The sequence below is a fragment of the Erpetoichthys calabaricus genome, chromosome 5, assembly GCF_900747795.2.
Source record: "Erpetoichthys calabaricus chromosome 5, fErpCal1.3, whole genome shotgun sequence".
NCBI lineage: Eukaryota > Metazoa > Chordata > Cladistia > Polypteriformes > Polypteridae > Erpetoichthys > Erpetoichthys calabaricus.
Genome location: NC_041398.2, coordinates 230,203,110 through 230,223,920, shown reverse-complemented (window position 1 = coordinate 230,223,920; position 20,811 = coordinate 230,203,110).

Below are 20,811 nucleotides of genomic sequence, written 5' to 3'. Positions count from 1 at the left end.
TAATGCAGCACTCCGTCGCTGAGCCAATCAGCAGCACACAGGAACTTAACTGCGTGCTCTGATTGGGTAGCTTCTCAGCCATCAGCCAATAGCATCTCTTGTATGAAATCATCTGGGCAAACCAACTGAGGAAGCAAGTACCAGAAGTAAAAAGACCCATTGTCCGCAGAAACCCGCGAAGCAGCGAAAAATCCGCGTTATATATTTAGATATGCTTACATATAAAATCCGCGATAGAGTGAAGCCGCGAAAGTCGAAGCGCGATATAGCGAGGGATTACTGTATATTATTGACACTACACAGCTCCTGGTACCTCACTATCAGATAAACAAGGCTTGAGCTGGGAGAGCTTTTTGTCCTTTCTGCGGCGTTAGAAGGATAGGATAGCAGGCTGCCTGGGCTTATCGACACATTTACAAAACAAAAGACGCTAAAGGATTTAAGGTGGGCTGGGTTTACAAGTTTTTTCGTAGACTTTGGTAATTCTAGTGTTAACAGAGGTGCTGGCTGATTGCGCCGCATACACATACGGAAGTGGGTGGATCAGTGAGGTGCCTCAGTGATGCTGTGGAGGGAGCTGCTCATTGCACCCATGGCCAATTAAGCAGCAGAGTATATAAGGAGCCTACACAAGGCAGAAAGGGGGAATAAAACAAAGAGAAAAAACCAAAAGAAAGACAAAGAAAATATCAGAGGTTAAAAGACAGGAGAGAAGAAGGCAGAAGGTGGAGAGAGCTGGTGTAAGAGCAAGCGAGAGAGGAGACAGGCAGCCATAAGGAGAGCCCCTAGAAGGAGTGTGAGGCAGACACTCAGGGACTGATGGAGCGCATTCCAGCTGAGTGACTCTGGGAGCTGGCGTGACTCAGTGTTCGCCCCCATGTAAGTCCAGGGAAGGCAACAGGAACTGGATGGAGTAAGGCAAGGTTCTGATTAGGAGCCCTGCTGGGAGCCACGAACAGTAGGGACTTGGGCCTGGGTTTGGATTGGGAGCCCTGTTGAGAGCTATGAACAGTAGGGACCCGGACCTGTGGAAAAAGGTTGGCTGCGCTTATTGGATTGACGTCTCTCTGTGCTGTGAGACCCGAGCAGGGTAAGCCTGGGAGACGACCATTTTTAAGGGAAGCATCAGGGTCTTGATTTTAAAGAAAAGTTTCCTTGCCTTATAATTTTAACCTTGTTTTTAACGGATTATCTACTTAGCTGGATTTAACCTCCACAATCACCGTTTTAATGGATTCTTTATTAATCGAACTTGAAGCACTGCTCTTTAATTTGGACAATGTTTATTTGATTGATTTTAATAAAAGCATGTGTTCAGCTTTGCACCTACCCCTTGTCTGAATTCATATGTCCTCATCTGCCTGGCTCATCGCGGTAACGTTATCAATGGTGGGGAGGGGGGTTTCAAGTGGCTCCCAAAGAAGAGTGGGAGCATGGAGCTAATCCGCACCATCACAGGTACATGTTGAAGCGTACTACTGACAATATTACAGAGTACTCGGGAAGCATTCAGACCTCTTCCCATTCTATACTCTCTATTGTGTTGTGGATGTAATTTTAAATGGATACATTACCCATCAACCTACACTCAATATCCCATAATTACAAAGTGAAAACATGTTTTCAGAAAAGCCTTTTGTTAAATTTATTAAAAATTGAAATCTCACGTAGGTATTCAGACCTTTTGCTGTCACACTCCATATTGTGGTCAGGTGCATCCTGTTTGATTTAATTGTCCTTGAGATGTGTCTAGAACTTGACTGGATTCCACCTTTGGCAAGGTGAAATGACTAGACATTGTTTAGAAAGGCACATAAACATGTCTATAAGGCCCTACAGTTCACACTGCATATCAGGACAAAAACCAAACCATGAGGTCCAAGGAACTCTCTGTAGACCTCTTTGATCAAACTGTGGAGAGGTACAGATCAGGGCAAGAAGATCCAACATTTCTAAAGTCTGAGTGCTCGCAGGAGTACAGTGACCTCAGTACTTGTGAAATAGAAGGATTTTGGACTCTTCCTAGAGTTGGTCAAACTGAGGAGGGCCTTGGTCTAAGAGGTGACCAAGAACCCAATGGCCACTGTAACAGAGTTTCAGAAGTTCTCTGCTGAGATGGGACACAGAGTGGCCAATCAATGTACTTTGTGTGTCTTAACAATTTGAAATAAAACCATAATAACCAAGAGAAAAACCTACAAATATTTTAGGGGAACATGCTTATTATTGTACACTTAACAGACATTATTATCCAATGACGATACACAAAATCAGCACACAATACAAGGATTAACATGGCAGTTGTTACAATTGGAGCCCATACAGATTAACTGACTTGCTCGAAGTTACACAGTGAGTCTCATCTTTGAATTGAACTTTCAATCTTGAGGCTTAAAGCCTTGTCTTTGCCACTACATAACACCCCCCCCCCAGACATGACTAAGCCCACTCTTGTGGATCTGTGAGGCAGCAGCAGTGATGACCTCCATGCAGCTCACAGTGGATTAATATACAGCATTACAGAATTCACTTCCAGGCACGATACAAGAACAGAAATCCTGGCCATTTCAAGCATTAACTTGTCTGGTTCTTTGTTTCCAGTCTACTGGAGGGATAATCTGGTTGTCTGTAATTCCCAGAAAAAAAAGAATAAAAAAAAAACAGTTGTGATCATGCATCCCCAACTTTTGTCATGTTTGAGAGTTTTACCTCAGGAAGAAGCTTGAAAGCTATTAAATCTAGAAATGAGTTGCTCAGAAAGCACATGCATTGTGAGGCTAGTAATTAAAAAAATAAAATGAAACCATCTTGGTAACACTTTAGAATAAAAGGCTTTAAGGGCTTGCTGCAGAGAATCTATTGTTTGGTTGTTGGTATCACAAATAAAGAGTTTTTCAAAGTCTCGTTACTTAGCAGTAAATGACTAAGTTTAGCACTATTGGTAGCCCTTGTTTTAAATGGTGATTTGTTATATTCAAATCAAACAAAATATTTGCTTAAGTATCTGATGGAAAGAGTGTATTTTAGGTAGTGAATAACTGGATGGAAGAATCCATCCACCCATTTTTCAACCCGCTGAATCCGAACACGGGGGTCTGATGCAGCCAATCCCAGCCAACACAGGGCGCAAGGCAGGAACCAATCCCAGGCAGGGTGCCAAACCACTGTAGGGCACACACACCCACACACCAAACACACATTAGGGCCAATTTAGGATTGCCAATGCACCTAACCTGCATGTCTTTGGACTATGGGAGGAAACCCACGCAGACACGGGAAGAACATGCAAACTCCACACAGGGAGAACCCGGGATGCGAACCCGGGTCTCCTTACTGCAAGGCAGCAGCGCTACCACTGCGCCACCATGTCGCCCATCAATGGAAGAATGGATTTCTTTATTTTTTTGCCACAAAAAAAACAGATGGGTTTTGACTGATGTTGAGAAAGGTTCTGAAGATGATAGAATAACAGTTCCAGAAATTTGAAATAATCCTGCAAAAAGGTAACAGGATGACCAAACAGTAAAATGACCCTTTAAACTAAACAGAGCCTGCAAAATGTAAGTGTAATACCATGGGGGGAGACTCAGTTGGAACTGGGATTTCATGTATCTGCAAGTGATTCTGACTGGAGTTTGGGCTGTAAAGTGCCCTGCTGAAGGCTGTACAGTAATCCCTCGCTGTATTGCGCTTCGCCTTTCACGGCTTCACTCTATCGCGGATTTTATATGTAAGCATATTTAAATATATATAGCAGATTTTTTGCTGGTTCGCGGATTTCTGCAGACAATGGGTCTTTTAATTTCTGGTACATGCTTCCTCAGTTGGTTTGCCCAGTTGATTTCATACAAGGGACGCTATTGGCAGATGGCTGAGAAGCTACCCAACTTACTTTCTCTCTCTCTCTTGCGCTGACTTTCTCTGATCCTGACGTAGGGGGATTGAGCAGGGGGGCTGTTCGCACACCTAGACGATATGGACGCTCGTCTAAAAATGCTGAAAGATTATCTTCATGTTGCTACCTTCTGTGCAGCTGCTTTGTGAAGCGACATGCTGCACGGTGCTTCGCATACTTAAAAGCTCGAAGGGCACGTATTGATTTTTGATTGTTTGTTTTTCTCTGTCTCTCTCTCTCTCTGCTCCTGACGGAGGGGGTGTGAGCTGCCGCCTTCAACAGCTTTGTGCCGCGGTGCTTCGCATACTTAAAAGCCAAACAGCCCTATTGATTCGTTTGCTTTTCTCTATCTCTGTGCTCCTGAAGCGCACTCCTTTGAAGAGGAAGATATGTTTGCATTCTTTTAATTGTGAGACAGAACTGTCATCTCTGTCTTGTCATGGAGCACAGTTTAAACTTTTGAAAAAGAGACAAATGTTTGTTTGCAGTGTTTGAATAACGTTCCTGTCTCTCTACAACCTCCTGTGTTTCTGCGCAAATCTGGGACCCAAGCATGACAATATAAAAATAACCATATAAACATATGGTTTCTACTTCGCGGATTTTCTTATTTTGCGGGTGGCTCTGGAACGTAACCCCCGCGATGGAGGAGGGATTACTGTACCGTTAACGACTACTTGTATGGCAATGTCACTGTAGTAAACTATCAAAAACAAGAGAACATTAAATTAATGGCAGGAAAGCAGAAGGAATTTAATTAATGGAAATGATACCCTCAGTAATATATGTGGCTGGGGGGACATCTACTATGCTACACATGTACTAGCTGTTCTACCCATCTAAGGTGGGTTGAAGTGCAGTCCTCCATGTATTGAGTGTTATCGTTTGCAGTGCACCATCTCATGGAATGTATTTTTTAATATATGTACAAGTAAAATGCATTGCATTTTTCATTCCTACAGATGAAACATTACCTCTGCTTTCATAAATTACATACCAAACAGCATATTACAGAGACAAAGCAATAGGACGGGCGCACTGCTACACAGACACACACACAAAGATATTTGTCCTTTTGTCAAGGTGGATATGGCTCCCTTCTAGAAATGATGACAGGCGAGTGACCTTCTAGTCACATTGCCCAGAGAAAGAGATAGCTGGAGTCGACAATGGAAGCACCGGGAGGAGAACATGGAGAACGTGAGCCTAGTCATGATCTATCAAATTATTCTGGGATAGTAACTCCTTGCTGTTTCTTAAAAACACCTGCTAGCCATAATCAAGGGAACTCACGGTTGGGTTTTAGAATGGCAAACGGCTTTCAGGAGAAATTGTATAAGTTTATAGGATAATCTTTATCGCATGTACAGAGTACACAATCTGTGAATATAATAACCGGTTCTTTTACTTTGAAACTTCTTTCTTCTGAGCTAGAAGCTGTTGTTCTGTGAGCCGCCGATCACAAAAGCTGTCGACTCTCAGTAACTTGTCTTTTGACTCTGGCTTTGGGTCTGGCAGACGTGTTCCTGTCAGAGTGTCCTCCAGTTTCCAAGTTCCTTTTGATAGTGTCATGCGATTAGAAAATTTCACCTCTGGGATTAATACAGTATACCAAATACCAAAAACTATTCATTGACATCTTGGCTTTCTATACAATTTCTCTAAAGAAAGACCTACACTTTTGAAGGTTTTAATGGTGTGCCAGTCTTCCTTTGTTAATTGCCATTTTTATAGAAATATATGGTGAAATATTGTACAAATAATGCTTCAGAGGTTGTAGCGACACCGTTTTGTTCCAACAGTGCTTTTATACAAATGGAAGGTTTGTAAGTAATCAACAAAAATTGGGACACCTGTAGGAATTGTTCACAACAGCTTCCATTATTGCAGAAAATATCTTAACCTTTATTTGTTTAAAAAAAAAAACGATTGTATAACTCAGAAAATTACATTATTTTCAGCTTTTTGTAACCTAAAATTTTTTTTCTTTTAACCTTAAATTTCAATAAAAACTGGAAAAAATTGGTCTGATCTTAAAACTTTTGTCTTGTATTATATATACACACAAAATAACACATAACGTATTCTTTATTATGACTGTTAGTTCAATAACCTTAAGGCCTATGTATGGAAACTGTCTATGAATTTACTAGTGTGAATATGAAATAAATAAATAAATAAAAGTGAATGGTGAGTCCCAGAAGACATTTGTGGGGATTAGTTAACAAAAAATACTAGCAGTTAAAAACGATTGTCCGAACTTATTGAAGTAAGACAGCACATGTTTAATGCAACTACAATATACAGTATATACTGTAGATTAGCAGTTACTGTTTATCTCGTCACTAGGTGGCAGTGTATTACTGCTGTTTGATAGAAGAATGTGGAATGTTCCTCTTTAATTCTCCTCGCTGTTCATCCTGCTGTTTGTAATAAAAAAAACATGCATGGTAGGCTGCAGCCATGTTTGGTTAAACGAGTTAGTTAGGCTGTTTCAGTTTATTTTCTGTACTGTTTTAAGAATTCCCAATAAAACTGTGGGGGTCAATTTTTAACCAGTCTTTGGGCTACTATGAGTTAGTAGAATATATACAGTGCATCCGGAAAGTATTCACAGCACATCACTTTTTCCACATTTTGTTATGTTACAGCCTTTTTCCAAAATGGATTAAATTATTTTTTTTCCTCAGAATTCTACACACAACACCCCATAATAACAACGTGAAAAAAGTTTACTTGAGATTTTTAAAATTTATTAAAAATAAAAAAATTGAGAAAGCACATGTACATAAGTATTCACAGCCTTTGCCATGAAGCTCAAAATTGAGCTCAGGTGCATCCTGTTTCCCCTGATCATCCTTGAGATGTTTCTGCAGCTTAACTGGAGTCCACCTGTGGTAAATTTAGTTGATTGGACATGATTTGGAAAGGCACACACCTGTCTATATAAGGTCCCACAGTTGACAGTTCATGTCAGAGCACAAACCAAGCATGAAGTCAAAGGAATTGTCTGTAGACCTCTGAGACAGGATTGTCTCGAGGCACAAATCTGGGGAAGGTTACAGAAAAATTTCTGCTGCTTTGAAGGTCCCAATGAGCACAGTGGCCTCCATCATCCGTAAGTGGAAGAAGTTCAAAACCACGAGGACTCTTCCTAGAGCTGGCCGGCCATCTAAACTGAGAGATTGGGAGAGAAGGGCCTTAGTCAGGGGGGTGACCAAGAACCCAATGGTCACTCTGTTACAGCTCCAGAGGTCCTCTGTAGAGAGAGGAGAACCTTCCAGAAGGACAACCATCTCTGCAGCAATCCACAAATCAGGCCCTGAAGGATTCTCAGACCATGAGAAAGAAAATTCTCTGGTCTGATGAGACAAACATTGAACTCTTAGGTGTGAATGCCAGGCATCACATTTGGAGGAAACCAGTCACCGCTCATCACCAGGCCAATACCATCCCTACAGTGAAGCATGGTGGTGGCAGCATCATGCTGTGGGGATGTTTTTAAGTGGCAGGGACTGGGAGACTAGTCAGGATAAAGGGAAAGATGACTGCAGCAATGTACAGAGACATCCTGGATGAAAACCTGCTCCAGAGCACTCTTGACCTCAGAATGGGGTGACGGTTCATCTTTCAGCAAGACAACGACCCTAAGCACACAGCCAAGATATCAAAGGAGTGGCTTCAGGACAACTCTGTGAATGTCCTTGAGTGGCCCAGCCAGAGCCCAGACTTGAATCCGATTGAACATCTCTGGAGAGATCTTAAAATGGCTGTGCACCGACGCTTCCCATCCAACCTGGTGGAGCTTGAGAGGTGCTGCAAAGAGGAATGGGCGAAACTGGCCAAGGATAGGTGTGCCAAGCTTGTGGCATCATATTCAAAAAGACTTGAGGCTGTAATTGCTGCCAAAGGTGCATCGACAAAGTATTGCACTGCAAAGGCTGTGAATACTTATGTATATGGGATTTCTCAGTTTTTTTATTTTTAATAAATTTGCAAAAACCTCAAGTAAATTTTTTTCACATTGTCATTATGGGGTGTTGTGTGTAGAATTCTGAGGAAAAAATTAATTTAATCCATTTTGGAATAAGGCTGTAACATAACAAAATGTGGAAAAAGTGATGCGCTGTGAATACTGCACTGAAGGAATGCAACATGGAAGAAACTGGCAGCTTCTTTCAATGTGCACTTTCTTAACTGGCGGCCAAGCAGCATTGTGCACCTAAAAAAAATTATGGAAGATTGTGAATGTAGGAGCCAGAAAGGCAATTATAGGGCATCAGACAACAGCTATGCAAGAAGAGTTAGGCCAGTGGAGTCACAGCTGGTGTGGTTGCCCCTACATTTATCAGGGTCAATTGACAGTGATGTATGTTGTTCTGTATTTTTCAATTTTTCTGTTACACAATACAAATATTTACATGTATTGTTTCTCTTTTTCTATGGCATTGAGTTAAATCTATTTGATTCAGCATATGATATACTTCAGTCCAAATATAAAATATGGTTGCCAAATTTTCTAAATGGCATCTAAGTGTTTTTTCATGTCTGGAACAGTCTGTCTGATGAGTGCAGAAGTTATTTTGTAACATTACCAACTGTACTAAATCTGCTGATGAGGTGGTCTAAGATAATAAGCAACTTTCGTCCCCTTCTCCAATTCCAAGAAGCATACTGCAACTGCACTTAGTCTTAATCTTGGTCTGCTGCTTGTACACAGCTCTGAGACACACTGCAACAGCACTAAACCTCTGTTAGCGTTCACCCAGTAAATGCTGTATATACTAAGACCAGATCAGCACAGGATCATCCCAAGATGACTGCACTCTGCAACTGACCCCACATGTTGCACACTCGCAATCATTCTGCTTAGCAAATACCTAGTAACCCTGCATAACAAATAGCAAGTAATGACGGCACCCATAATAAAAGTAAAATGGATATTCTTATTCAAAAACTAGTCTATATTATTCGCTGACATCTAAAACCCCCCAGAACAATATTTTTAGAGGCAAAGGAAAAGGCTGAAAGAGCTTAAAACAAAGTCAACATCAGGACACTGACAAGACAACAGAGTGGAAAAAAAAAACCTAATACAAAACTAAAATGAAAATTAAATTGTGCCAAACATTAATTGTTGGTTTAGGAATGGCTCAAGCACCCTACAGGGCATAAATACATCTGTCAATTAATGCAAGTCTTTACATGTGATATCATTGCCTTCAATATGTAGCTTAATTTAGAGAAGCTGGTATTTGTTTATGCTATTTCTCATAAACAATTGTGTATCTTTAAAAATATTACACAATTGCATCCACCTATTCATTCATTTTCAAATCACTTAATTCTGTTCTGAATCACAGCATCTTAGATCCCAGAAATTAATGGTAGTGAGAAATTGTATGACAACTAGACTAAATAAATGGGACAAAGGTGAAACTTCTTCCCGCTTTATCTGGGAGTGTTAGTCTACATTCACTGCTACTTCTTTATTAATTTACACATTTTATGCCAAAAGGGAAACACATATGTTAGCTAAATATTACGTTTCTGCATATCATGTTCGTAGGGAAGTAATGAAACCAATGTAAACCTCATTAAAATTAATAAAGAGTGTCATTTTCACAGTATCTCACTATGCTTTTAGTTGTAATTTTGACATCTAAATCAAAACATTTGGGAAAAATGCCCAAAATCAACAGAAATATATAGTGTGGTTGTAAGCAGCTGGTTCATCATCTTTGAACAGCAGCCATGCAGCTTGATAAAATAGCTGTAATTTATTCTAAAGTAAGTAAACAAAAAGTTCATATATATAATTAGTGTAGAATTAAATGACAAACTGTGTGTGTGCTCTAATTTTCTTCTAGTTTGGAAAATATTTTTCTTTAAATGCAAAATTTTACATTGCCGGCTTGATTTATTGACAGTTCCGCAAAAGGGAAAATTTGGAGCACCAATCGGGTTGTCCCATTTAATGTCCAATATATTACCAAAATAAATGCTCTTCAGCATACCTGCTCTACAAATATCAAGGCTAAAAAATAAATCAAACCAATCTGCTGGTTTGCCACAAGTTCGGCCAGTTTGTTAAGTGGCTCTTTCCAGCAGGTACCTCTTGCCAAAAATGACGCCTCCTTCTGAAAAGCCCAGGCTTTTATGGAACGTGAGCTGGAAGGGGCGGAGTCAGGTGCACTGAGTGGGCGGTTTCTCAGCACTGTGGAGAGAGACGGCGGTGACAATGTTAGCGATAGCTTCCCCTCTCGTCCTGGCAGGATATTAAATACCTCAACAGAGTCTGTAAGGAGATCTTCCTCCAGTACATTGGAACGCTGGTACAAGGGAGTTGAACAAATATAAAAATAGTTAATTTTTTGTAAATTTTTAAGGCTTTTCAAATATTAAAGAAACATTTTATCTATATGAATTTACTCATAACTGGCCCCACAAATGCATTCTTGTTGAGTTGGTTTGGTAACAGTTATACATTTATTTTTGAATTTCTTTTTATACTGACTTAAATGTATGAGGTGAGGCCTAATAATTCCAGGATATTGTTAAAAAATCTCCATTATAATACTAACATCTTACTTTGTATTTTAGTTAACTTTAAAATACTTGCCTAGGGATGCAATACACTTTTTCCAGCTCTCTCCCATTCCCAGAAACATATCCTGTACTAATATTTTGTTGCCACATCTACAGCTTCATGATATTTTTTCCCGAATTTCTTCCACAGTAGGAAATCTTCTTCCCTTCATTCTCAATTTTAATATCGGGAGCAGTCACAGGGCACAAGATCTGACGAATACAGGGGGTGCAAATCTTTTGACACCATGATGTGTACAGGTGCATTGTCATGGTACAAAATGCAGTTTTGGGTTTGCCACTTCTCTGAATTTTTTTTTTCCGGATGCTTTTCCGTAGAAGCTCAATGTAATGTCAAACTCTTTATTTTGTAGTCATTTTGTAAGATTACCAACTCTACTGAACCTTCTCATGAGGTGGTTTAAGATAATTAGCAACTTTGTCACTCCTTCTCCAATTTCAAGAAGCATTCTGCAACTGCACTTAGTCTTAGTCTTGGTCTGCTGCTTGTACACAACTCAGAGGCACACTGCAACAGCATTAAACCTCTAAGTTAGCCTTCAACCAGTAAATACGTACTGAGACCAGATCAGCATAGGATCATTCCAAGCTGATTGCACTCTGGAACTGATCCCACATGTTGCACATTCCCAAATATTTCTGCTTATCAAAAACCTGGTAACTGTGCATTAAAAATTGTGAACAATGACGGCACTCATAATAAAAGCAAAATGGATATTCAAAAATAACATCTTCAATAATTGTCTTATTCAAAAACTAGTCTATATAATTCATTGACCTCTAAAACCCCCATAACAATATTTTCAGAGGCAAAGGAAAAGAATAGAAGAAGCTCAATGTAATGTCACTGATTAACAGTCAAACTCTTTATGAATAAGTCTGTCAATATCAAAAAACATAATCTTCATTCTCTGTTTAAAACTTGCTATGGTGCCTTGGAGAAAGAAGAAATCATCCAAATCATGCATACAATTTAATAAAAAAACTAAAAATGCGCATTCGATTTAACTCAGCGTGATGCCACTGGACAGACTGATTAACCAGACTGTAGACATACGATACCTAGTAGCTTATTTGAGAACTACACCCTGCTCCAGTGCAATTGACCAACTCTTTGACATTTTTGAGAATTTCTCTTGTATCTACTGAAGAGTACAGCGTAGGCAGCTCTGTGTTACCAAATCAAAATGGAGCATATATTATTTATCTTGACTTTCAGAAGGCATTTGATAAGTGCCACATGAGAGGTTGGGCATATAACATAAAGAAGTGGAAGCTTGGGTATTGTTGGTATGTGGGGGCAGAATTGGCTCAGACACAGGAAGCAGAGGGTGATGGTAGAGGGTGATGGTGCGAGGAACCTCATCAGAATTGGCTGATATTAAGAGTGGTGTTCCACAGGGGTCAGTGCTGGGGCCGCTGCTATTTCTAACATATATAAATGATTTAGATAGGAATATAAGTAACAAGCTGGTTAAGTTTGCACATGATACCAAGCCAAGTGGATCAACAGATAATCTTGAAACTGTTAAATCATTACAGAGGGACTTGGCCAGCATACAGGGTTGGGCAGATTTGTGACAGATGAAATTTAATATCAGTAAATGTAAAGTATTACACTTAGGAAGTAAAAATGTTAGGTTTGAATACACAATGGGAGGACAGAAAATCAAAAGTACAGATTAGGAGTCATAGTGGACTCAACTCTATCAACTGCCAGATAATGTACAGAAGCCATTAAAAAGGATAATACAATGTTAAGTTATATATATACAGTATATGTGTACTAGTCCAACAAGGTTATTGCACACTGGTGAGCCCTCAACTGTAGTACTGCTACAAAAAGGACATAGCAGAAGTAGATAAAGTCCAGAGAAGAGCAATTAGGCTGATTCCAGGGCTACAATTATGAGTTATGATGAAAAGAGCTGAGCCTTTTCAGTTCAAGCAAAAGAAGTTTAATAAGAGACACGATTGAACTGTTTAAAGTTATGAAGGGAATTAAGACAGTGTGTTATTTTAAAATGAGAATATGAGGACACAGTTGGAAACTTGTTAAGGGTACATTATTCCCTTATAAGCTACCAAGTAGTGTGGTAGACAATACAATTTAGGAGCTTTCAAAATTCAACTTGATGTTATTTTGTTAGAATTAAGTGGACTGGACTGGCAAGCTTAGTTGGGATGAATGACCTGTTCTCGTCTAAACTGGTCTAATGTTCTAACATTCTAAACACCAAAGGGTGTCCTGCAATCAGGAACAATGTCTGACTTAGGACAGGAGTGATATCGCTAGAGAAGCTTAATACTGTAAAACTTTGCTTGATAGTTCTTCTGAAATAAGAAGATTATGGCAAGGGCCAGCCCCATTCAATAAAAGCAAATTTAGGCATTGCCAGAGCTGCTTTTCAGAAAATGAGCCAGGTGGGTCTAATCATCATCCACAACAACACATAAAACAGAAGCCCCAGACAGATAAGACCTTTTTTTCACTTCAGAAGCAAATCATTGCAGCGCTTCATGTAGCACACAATCCAGTCTGCATACACTGCTGATCCAGCATGAACTTCACTACAAAGTGTGTTTCGTTTTCTGCCAAAGGGTAGAGAGGTGATGTCTGCTGCTCTCCAATGTCTCTTAAGGCAAAACCTTCACTCATCTAGTCACAATGCATGAATGGTTTTAATATATTGCATGTTCTTTTATTATTTTAGCATCATGCTATTTGTTAATGATGTATTTCTCTTTTTTGTATAATACTTATAGTACAGCATGATGGGCTAATATATAAAAGTGTGCTTTTCAGGTATAAATTGAATTGAGTTTGCTGACTGATGCGACTGTTAACAGATGGCTTCTTATTATTCTTCTTCCATTCATTTATCTATCTATCTATTTGCAAATCCATTTAATCCAGTTAGATGGTTATAGAGGGCTGGATCCTATACTGGCAGCATCAGGCATAAAGTGCACACCAACCATTGATGGAATAATTTTCTATACTCTATTTAAAAATGACAGTCTTACAGAGTAGCACCACTGCTTAAACTTACCATTGTTTTTTATGCACTCAATGATTCTCTGCATTTTGATAGCAGCTCATTTAATAGTTCTGAAAAAGCTGACAACTCCTACTTACTTATCATTTTCTGTTTCTGAGCGAAATATTTTTAATAAGGTTTAGGTCAGAGGTATTCTATGGTCACACCAAAAGTCCATCCTGCTGCTTTTTTGCATAAATAACTCTGACAGTTTGCTTTGGGTCATTGTCATGAAAGACAAGTTGTTGACTGACCAGAGACTCGACATAATGGTGTCTCTGGAGAATGCCAAGGTAAACATGCAGATCAGAAATATCTTGGGTTTTTTTTTATAATAATGACCTTCACTGTTCACAGAAAAATCATGCAAAGTTATGCTGACTTTTTAAAACTGAGCATAAAGTTTTGAGTAGGAGGCATATTTTAATTAGAGCATGTGTGTGTAGCTGTCCTGCTCTAAACACATTTTTATATAGAAAAGATACAACGCAAATGATTCTGGAAAGTCTGCTTCTCTAAATAATCACATATGTGAACAGCAAGAAAACTGAACTGTAACATTTTCACACTTTACTGGAAACATTCTGCAGGTTTCATAGCTCACATGGCTCCAGTCAGGATCCTGTTTAACTAAAGCACCAGCAAAATAAAGAGGAAAAAACAGTTGGCATTCCTAAAGGTAGAAGTAAGTATTTTCCAGCAAACCTCATGTGAAAAAGTCTGTCTTGATTTATGGTTTGAAATGACAACCAGTTTGGAGTGAGCCTTTTTGGAACAGTCGCCAAGGTGACATATTATAGATGCACAGGTAGGAGGAGTCAACCTGGCGATAGATAGATAGATAGATAGATAGATAGATAGATAGATAGATAGATAGATAGATAGATAGATAGATAGATAGATAGATATGAAAGGCACTATATGATAGATAGATAGATAGATAGATAGATAGATAGATAGATAGATAGATAGATAGATAGATAGATAGATAGATAGATAGATAGATAGATAGATAGATAGATATAAAAGGCACTGTATGATAGATAGATAGACAGATAGATATGAAAGACACGATAGATAGATAGATAGATAGATAGATAGATAGATAGATAGATAGATAGATAGATAGATAGATAGATAGATAGATAGATAGATAGATAGATAGATAGAAACTTTATTTGTCCTTGGGGAGAAATTTGGCTTTTTACAGAACCTTATTAAATAAATTAATACATATAAATATATATTGTCAGAGGATCTCTGCACAGGCTCTGTTGAGGTATGTAATAACCCACCAGGATGACAGGAGGCGCTATCACTAACAATGTCATCTCCTTCTTTTCCCAAAGTGCAAAGAAGCCATCCATTGAGGGCAATTCGCCCACCCGTTACTGTTCAGCCTCAATAAAAACCTGAGCCTCCCTAAAGAAGGCGTCACTACTGGCACAAGCAACCCTGCTGGATGGAGCTCTGCAGCCACAGTAACCTTTGCTAATCATCCCCATAAGCTTTATTTCTTTAAGCTGTTTACCTACATAACGGGAAGAATTTTTGTTTTTGCCTTTAGTGTCCTTGTACAATAAATGGGATGAGCCAATTGGTGCCCCAAATTTTCTTGCTTCATTGAACTGTTGTCCCTGCATATATTAAGTAAATACAGGAAATACATATACACACACCAGAATGACTAAAAAGAAGAAAGGAAATGAAAGAAAACTTCTGATTTGAAAGTTACAGTCACAGTAAGGCATTATTACAGCTGGTATAAAAGTAACCTTCCATTAGATTTAGAACTCCATCCATCCATCCATTGTCTTCCGCTTATCCGAGGTCAGGTCGCGGGGGCAGCAGCTTGAGCAGAGATGCCCAGACTTCCCTCTCCCCGGCCACTTCTTCTAGCTCTTCCGGGAGAATCCCAAGGCGTTCCCAGGCCAGTCGAGAGACATAGTCCCTCCAGCGTGTCCTGGGTCTTCCCCGGAGCCTCCTCCTGGTTAGACGTGCCCGGAACACCTCACCAGGGAGGCATCCAGGAGGCATCCTGATCAGATGCCCGAGCCACCTCATCTGACTCCTCTCGATGCGGAGGAGCAGCGGCTCTACTCTGAGCCCCTCCCGGATGACTGAGCTTCTCACCCTATCTTTAAGGGAGAGCCCAGACACCCTGCGGAGGAAACTCATTTCAGCCGCTTGTATTCGCGATCTCGTTCTTTCGGTCACTACCCATAGTTCATGACCATAGGTGAGGGTAGGAACATAGATCGACTGGTAAATTGAGAGCTTCGCCTTGCGGCTCAGCTCCTTTTTCACCACGACAGACCGATACAGCGCCCACATTACTGCGGATGCCGCACCGATCCGCCTGTCGATCTCACGCTCCATTCTTCCCTCACTTGTGAACAAGACCCCAAGATACTTGAACTCCTCCACTTGGGGCAGGATCTCGCTACCAACCCTGAGAGGGCACTCCACCCTTTTCCGGCTGAGGACCATGGTCTCGGATTTGGAGGTGCTGATTCTCATCCCAGCCGCTTCACACTTGGCTGCGAACCGATCCAGAGAGAGCTGAAGATCACGGCCTGATGAAGCAAACAGGACAACATCATCTGCAAAAAGCAGTGACCCAATCCTGGATTTAGATTTAGAACTGTTGACTTTATATACTCAGTAGGAGCTAGTCGGTTAAGCAAGACAATAAATCACAAAGGGTTAAATGAGTAAGTGAAGCAAGTCTTTGCGGGTTTGACCATTAGGGTTCCAGTTTTAACATCATTTTTTTCAGATTAGTAGTAAACACGTCAAAGCTGAGAAAACAGAAAGCACAGAAAACACAAGAAACTATGAAAAAGCAGTTGAACACAAAAAGTATCAAAAGTACAAGATGGTGTAACTGCACCTTTAAAAAGACCCCTGGTAGAACAAAGAAATACTTGGTAAAGAGCACTACAGACGCAAACATGTGCTGAACCTTCTTCACACAACTCGGCTCCCAGATGCTTGCTATATAAAAAAACACACAGAACCGATCAACTGCCAGGCAAACATGTTAGCACGTTGGTTAGTGCTGTCATCTCACAGATTCCTGCCTAAGTGAATAATCTGCAAGCAAAATGGAAAAACTAAGAGGTGAGCAGGAAATGTGAATACCAAATACAAGCAAAAGTCTGAGCCAAAAGATGAATGAAGTTAAAATGAAGTAGGTTCCCAGTTCAGTTCTTCAGAACTTCTGTGGCTGGTGGGCTTTTGTTCCAGTCTCTTTCACAATCAGGAAGTCTTTTAACCTGTAGCAGATATCATTGTTTTTGTGATTTACTTTCATAAAATATTGTCTTCTTCTGCTTATAGGGTCAGTTTTATAACTCTCCCTTTTAGTACATGATGTCAAAAGTAGTCGTATAAAAACCTTTTTTTAACAATAGGCTCTGGTACCCATCAGCAACATTATAAAAATCAAGAGCAAGGTAGTTCTTTAAAATTTATAAAATATGTTTCACTTCAGAACACAGTTTCATGTGGCAAATTAATAAATATCATGACTAGCTGAAGGAATATTTGTAGGATGGATTAAGGGAAGAAAGGAAAGGTTTGTGTGTTTTTAAAATGGTGACCCTGTACTTATTGCTAGCTGTCCCACGTGTCATCCACCCTGCTTCTCTATCAATGTCTCTGATGCTTGTGTTTGATTCCAGAATTGCAGCAACTCCTTGCTGAGTTGTAACCATGAAAGCTGTCATGTCTGACTCGTCCTTTTGGTTGAAGGTGGACAGTTTGTAGTGCTTAAATTATGAAAAAAAACAGATAGGAGGAGGTTAGGAGCACACGCTGATACAGCACATTGTCACACCCACCACATGACAAACCAACTCAGGATCCCAGATTAGGACCTGAGTGCAGCCATGCAATGGGTGACACCTCTGCACCACACTAGTTCAGATGGAATGGAACCAGTGTGAGGTTTTTCATGGTGGCTGGAGTGCCAATTCTGCCACCAACCCCCAAGTTTTTCCCTGCAGGGCTTACATGCAGGGCTGGATGCAGATTAACGTCATACCCAGGACGGAGCAATTACAGGTTAAGGGCCCAACAAAGCAGAGTCACTTTTGGTGTTTATGGGATTCGAAACGGTAACCTTCTGATTGCCAATGCAGATCCCTTGCCTCAGAGCCACAACTCCACAGAGACAAGCAGATAGCTGATCAGAATATTTGTAGAATGTATTAAGGAAAGAAAGGAAAGGTGTGTGCGATTTGTAAATGGTGACCCTGTTGTTATTGCTAGCTGTCCCACACGTCATCGACGCTGCCTCTCTATCAATGTCTCTGATTCTTGTGAGTCGAGAATTTGTTTTTTTAGGAGTCCTATTCAATTCCAGATTTGTAGTGCTTAAATTATGAGGAGCTAAACAACCACCCTGTAATTCTCTTTGTGTTGCTCTGCACTTCCAGTCTTGATCAGGTGTTGCAGTAGAGGCTTTTATCCACCTCTTGAACCCTCAGGTACCACTCCAAACACCAGGTAAAAGTCTAAGACTCTTTATTTTTATAATAATACCATGCACAAAGCACCCTCCTCTCCACACTACTCATATAATCAATAAACCAAATACAAATACCAATCCTCCTCTACCAGACACTTTGCCACCCTACCTCCCAGCTCAGCTCAGTGTCTGGGCTTTCCCAGCATCCTTTTATACCCCCTGACCCAGAGGTGTTCCTGTCCAACAGTCCACAAGTCCTTATTACTTCCGGGTCAGGGTAAAAGTCCTTTTCTTCAACCTGGAAGTAAGTCATTTCTCCTGTTCATGTGACCAGGACGTACTTCCAGGTTATAGGGCACATAACAGTTCAACAGCCTCCCTACAGCAACTCCTGGTGGCCCCCATGGTATCCAGCAGGGCTGTGCATACAAACTACAAAGTCCATGAGGCCCTGCTGGAATTCGGGGAATGTCCATGCTGTCAGGAGAGCTCCACCTGGTGGACTGGGGGTGAGGACCGGAATATTTAGCCGGCCATCCATCACACAGGCTTCATCGAAACACTCCCCTGCAAAACTCCCTTTTTTTGATTCTGATTTTTTCTTTCTTTATTTTTAAAATTTTGACTTGATATGTTTTATTAATCCATGAGGGGAGATTGTCTTTTTGCATGACCCATGGTCAGAGTGCAGGGTCAGCCATTGCATAGCACCCCTGGAGCAATTTTATTTTGTATTACAGTAGATAAGAGTAACACACAACATTGCTTGGTAAAGTAATATAAAGCTCTGCTCATTTTGTCTGCTAGTATGGCTGTAGTCCAGGAGTGTCCAGCTCCGGTCCTGGTGTGCTAAGTGGCTGCAGGTTTTCATTCTAACCATCTTCTTAATTAGTGGGCCGTTTTTGCTGCTGATTAACTTCTTTTGCCTTTAGTTTGAATTGACATGACTCAGATACCCTTAGTTGTTTCTTTTTCCTTAATGAGCAGCCAAACAATAATGAGACACCACATCACCAGCTAACCTGAAAATAAAGAAAGTTGAAAGTCTTGGTCATGTTGGTCTGCTCAGGTCTCCAAAACATCTCGACGGTGGTCTTAGAAAAAAGAGAAAATCAACAGTCTGCTGTGGCAGAATGAGAGCAGCAACAAGTCATGATATTGAATAATGGCTTTAATTAACAGCAAGAATCGGCTTCTCCTTATGAAACTGGTTGGAGTTTGACGTTCCAATTTAGCTGGTCATCTTTTGGTTCGTTTCACATCTCATTTCAGTTTGGCTGCCATTTAAAGAAGAAACAAATCAATTCAGAGGACTGAATCCTTAAAAACAGGGTTTTTAAAATGAAGGGCAAAGGAGTTAATTAGCAGTGAAAACTACTCGCTGATTAGGAAAAGGGTTAGAATGAAAACCTGCAGCCACTGTGGCCCACCAGGACCAGAGCTGAACACCCCTGCTGTAGTCTGTTCAGATGTTTCACTTGCTCTAAACCAGCAGGTGGCACTGGTGTGCAAACACTGGAACACATTTAAAAAAAACACTAGGACCCCAAAGGTCACAATTTTTAGTTGCACAGTAGTCTGTCTTGTCTGCATGGTCCTAATTATGCACTCCTTTATACCAACAGTGATACCTGCATAATGCCTCACTGGGACTGCCAAGTCAGAACTTTTTCTTTCTTTTGAATTTTCTTCTCTTTATTGTCATTCTGGTGTATGTTCACACCAATGTGTGTGTTTATGCTTATTTATTTACTTACTTACTTATTTATGCATGCATTTATTTAAGGAGCTTCTGTAAAAAGCCAAATTTCCCCCTGGGCACAAATAATGTTCTATCTGTCTATCTATTGTTACACACGTGCGAGTTGGAGGCAGTCAAAAAGCCTAAATGTGAGTGAAATATCGCGAGACAGAGGGTCATCACATGGTGCTTACCTGAATCTCTTTTCGCCTACAGAAAACCTGATGAAAACTAAGAAGCTCCACTTCCGGGTTCAAAATGGCCAAAACGATGTCACTTCCGGTTCGACACGACGACATCACTTCCGGTCCCACAATCCACTGCTTCCTGTCTCCAATCATCACTTCCTGCCAACCATTTCCTGTCCCATCATTCCCTCTGCTATTTAAATGCCATTTTGTTCACAGTAAAACATTCAATGTACTGAAAAGTCATCTGAATCAGTGTCGTTATTATTGTCTGGACGACAATATATGGGGACGGTCCCCAAACCTTTTTCTGTTTGTAGAAGTCTTTTTTTTGCGCAAGATCATTTATTACACTATCTATTGGTTAAAGGGGGTAGGATTGTAATACTTGTTCTGAGCCAGCAGTTGGCACTAGTGTGCAATCTGTAGCACATGGTGTAGTGTAAAAAACTTTCCTCTGTTAACAAAGAAGTCATTCACGAAACCAGATGAAAATGCAGAACGGATCTTTATCTGCACAGAGGTGTGCACAAATGACTCAGTCCATGGAGTGAGCAATCATTAATAAAATTCATTCCCTTTTATACTTTTCTAATACCTTTGCCTTATCTAATACATCACATCATCTGACTCTTAATATGCAGAATTCTATCATCTTAGGACAGTAACTTTGTATACATGTTGATTGTTCCATTATTCTTTTTTTTATTAATTTTATTGTAATCATTCCATACAATATAGATTAATTCATAACAAAAAAGAATTAAAGACAAATCAAACCCCACCCTTGAGAAGGAGAGCTTAGCCAAAGGAGAATTGCTTCGGGCTTTTTAATAAGGGCAAAAATAAACAAAAGAAAGGAA